This window comes from Genypterus blacodes, unplaced genomic scaffold (assembly GCF_046128005.1).
Source record: "Genypterus blacodes isolate CSIRO-AG114 ecotype Tasmania unplaced genomic scaffold, CSIRO-AGI_Gbla_v1 ptg000044l_1, whole genome shotgun sequence".
In the NCBI taxonomy this organism is placed as follows: domain Eukaryota; kingdom Metazoa; phylum Chordata; class Actinopteri; order Ophidiiformes; family Ophidiidae; genus Genypterus; species Genypterus blacodes.
The window spans coordinates 5,946,334-5,950,233 of record NW_027466857.1 but is presented as its reverse complement, the minus strand read 5'-3'; the positions used below and the strand labels follow the sequence as shown (position 1 = coordinate 5,950,233).

Below are 3,900 nucleotides of genomic sequence, written 5' to 3'. Positions count from 1 at the left end.
GAGACAGAGGATGGCAGGCATGGCTACTTCCAGTGGAGGTTGGCCAAAGGGGTTTCCCGGCACAGTCAGCATGGAAGCTGCTTACAGTCTGGGAATAGCAGGAAGGATCGGGAAGATAGCTGCTCATAGGTTGGGGGAGGCAGAGGAGCATCTTGTTGGCTCTGGAACGGGAGGGAGGAGTCGAGACAGAAGCCATTAGAAGATTGACAGTGACTGTCCATCACTGACGACCCACCAACTGGAGGACATAGAGGTTCAGGGTCGATTTGTTGAATAGATTTGGGCGCCGCCTGATAACATCTTCTCCTGGCCAAAAGCTTCAGTCATAGGCAAGTGACTTAATGTACCTAGCATCAAGACGTATCTAATTAGTGGGAAGACATCTTGTGGGATTAGCAGCCCCAATGCTGGCCTCTTTCTGGGTATTATGGCCTTCCCTGGTCTTACCCTCAGAAATAGGACTTGGAGTGCTCCTTCAGTCTGCTGGCAGAGCTTCCAGCCATGTATCACTTGAATGTAGCAAGGTAGCTACATCAGACACAGGAGCTGCTGTGCAGACCAGCCTCCCACATCCTATAGTTATGTCTCCTCTGTTTTGCATCCGTCAGGATGTGAAACAGACCTGGCGCTTTTGTGTAGACACATCGTCTACACGTTTGTGTAGATGTCTGGGTGGGTTTTACCAGAACCAGAATGCACTGCGATAGGGACACAGTTGTGTGACAATATTCAATCTATAAACCTTAATATTTTGCAACCCAAATGCATTTACCACTATGGCCAAAACACAAATGACTTAGATACAACAATTTCATCAAATTTCGTACTGCTAACAGCTTTAGCGTAATACTCATTCTTGCTTGATATCTTGGGTTCATAGATAGAAAGTGAGAAAATGTTCGCAGAGTAGTCTGTTGGTCCAATGCTTATAGTTTGAACAAGGAAGGAAATCACACAAGCTATCCAATGAATATTTTTTGCAACAGTTGCCTAAGATTTACTTTTCCTTGGAAAATCTTTAGAAGGTAGTTGGGATTTCATGTCATACTCGAATTCCCTTGGGTCTATCTGCATCCATTCACAAAGGCCGCGCCCATTTATGTGTAAATACATTTTCTCTCCTCCTACAATTTTATCCCAATTATCACAACATTGTACATACGTGTTACATTAATGTATAAGCCAGACAAAAGACACCCTTTGATCGCTAGGATTGTGCATCGGCGCCTATGTTTGCTTGATGCAAGAGTTCATTCAGTCTTATGTCTTGCCAACAACTGCTGTGGGCGTGTCGCATCTCTCCCAGTAATAATTTGAGAATATAATTATTAGAGTATTTTTGGACAGAAGCTGTAAAAAAAAAAATCAGAAAGCACAAACTTAATATAAATGCTCCTATGCAGGTCCAGTTGTTGGACTACAGACCTCTTTTTAGCCTAAGAATATTACACACATGAGGCCAAACCACAAAGCCTGAATTCAACCAGCTTAAGAACAAGTCCCCTTTGTTACTGTGTCTGTACACAATAACAAATAAAGATATATTTGATATAATCCATCAACAATGTGGTAAGATTTTTCCGGACAGACTCCTTTTCTTTTGCAATGCTACACTTGCCCCTGTGCTACATTTATGTGCTGAACACGATGTGTAGACGATGAAGCTATAAATCACATTTTATTAGCAAAACTCTTTCATTCTACAATCAAAATAAAACATGTCATGACCGAACGGTAAAGGTCCATTACAATAAAGTGTTAAATCCAATACTTGAGTATGTATTACACTGAGATAGACAGACAGGTTGGTCGGTCAATTGATAGAATTTTTTTTTGGTAAATTCATTCTAAAAGACTAAAGTCTAAATTTACAAAAAGCCCATTTGGACTTTGACAGTATAATTTTTGGTTAAATGATGAGGTGACTAATTTCATTGGAAAACCTTCACATCAGAGTAGACGCTCTCCTCCCCCGCTGCAGCTGTATCTCCCCTCAGGCCTTTGTCTGGCTTCCTCCTGCCAAACCTTGGTGCTGCATAAACCAAAGAGTCCTCACCTCTCTATAAGGAAATATGGAAACGTAAAACAAAAACCCCAATATAAATAATTTCAGCATATACATATGCATATCTAAATGACATTGAAAAAACATTCATGTTGTTTATATCATCACATTTCTTACCTGCTGACCTTGCTGATCACTGTTAGTTGTTGCCGTCCGTGTTTGCCGTGAAAAGCAGGCTGGATTATAAAATCACAAAAACAATCACCAAAATGGATGTAATTTCATAGCTGTGTTTAGGGGATAAGTGTTGATATCAATCCAGAGAAGTCGAGTAAATCAAAACCCTTTTTACTACATTGGGGTACGCTTGAGTTTGCTTACCGTCGCCACAATCAAACCATTTGTTCTTCAGTGCGTAAATGAGAAAAACTACAACGATCAGACTCAGGATCAAAGCAGCAGACAACAGGAACAGAATGGAACTGGTTGTCTGTGAATCTGCATGACAAGAAAAGAGATAAATAAATATGAAAGTTGAGTAGGAATATAATGATTTGATTTTATTAGTTAAATTGTTTTTCCTGACTGAATAGAATACACAATAGGCAGATTCCTGATTGGCATGATAGTCACCTTCAATGTCCAGTTTTCTTCCATTTCCAAACCAAATCTCCCCACATGAGGCCACAGCACAGTAATAAGTCCCAGCATCAGAGGAGCTGACGTTCTTAGAGAAGCTGTAGAAACAACTCTGTACAGGGGGCATGAGGGGCTTCTGACATCCATCACCACTGTTTCCATGAGCGTAAATCAAACTGGGGTTAGATTCATCTGATCCGGCTTTAAACCAGTACACACGGTCTTCGGGACAGGTTTTTTCCTCATAGTAAGTGACTGAACACTGGAGGGTAACAGAGTCTCCTGGACGGACTGGATCAGGTGGGAAAATGACAGCGTTGATATCACGTTCTGGCCCTGGGAAACAAAAAACAAGCAATGAAAATGTTCCTACTGTCTGCAATGAAAATGAAATTGTACTGCAGTAAGAACGCATAGTATGAAGCAACATGAAATACATCCAACCTGTGTCCAAAATCCAATCCTGTTCAAAAATAATTTGGGTTTATATTTGAGAAAGCACAACGTAACCTTTATTTCTTAATAATTACATCAGTTTTGAAAGATATTACAAAAACACAAATTGAGGCAGCCATCATTCAGTGTGATCATGCATGTTATGTGATGAATTTGCTCACTCAGAAAGTTCATGCCCGGCATAAACAGAGATTAAAAATTTAGCTTCATCATCATCAATCTGTTTACCTTTGACTCTCAGAAAAGTTGCATTCAAAATTGTTATGTTGAGTCCAGCGACTTCTGTACAGTAGTAAAAAGCAGCATCAGTTGTCCTTATATTTTTCATATGAAGAGTAAAGGATTCAGGTTTTTGCTCTACTGTAAAGTCAGGGCCAAGTACTTTGGGTAAGCCATAATCAAACGTGTAAGTGATTGCTAAGATTTCAGGCAGGTTTCCAGTCACAAGCTTCATCCACATTAACACTCCTGACAGTGCAGAGTTGCGTGTACATGTTAGAGTCACATCGTCTCCAGCACCAACAGTTTTTGTCACAAAGCTTTGACTGTCTGATCCTGAAAAAGAAATCAAATACAGAGTAGTAAGTAAGAAAGACTTTATAAACTGTACATCACCACCTCTTTAACTGTACAAGGGAAAACAATGCCTAAGACATAGCAAGCTTGAACATACCTAACCCTAATATATATATATATATAATATAGCAACATGAACGTTCTACATATACTGTACTTACGGCCAATTGAGAGAACAAGCGCTATGCACAATACAATCAACATTTTCTGGTTTATCCACAGCA

At 40.0% G+C, this 3,900-nt stretch overlaps 1 long non-coding RNA gene across 1 annotated transcript; it reads right to left on the bottom strand.

Moving 5' to 3' along the window:
* Positions 1-1,623: 1,623 nt before the first annotated feature.
* Positions 1,624-3,582, bottom strand: LOC142999551 (uncharacterized). Its single transcript, XR_012963327.1, has 3 exons — positions 2,639-3,582; positions 2,183-2,503; positions 1,624-2,060 (listed from the first exon to the last, which is right to left on the bottom strand). It is a non-coding gene; the product is annotated as an uncharacterized LOC142999551 (long non-coding RNA).
* Positions 3,583-3,900: the final 318 nt, after the last annotated feature.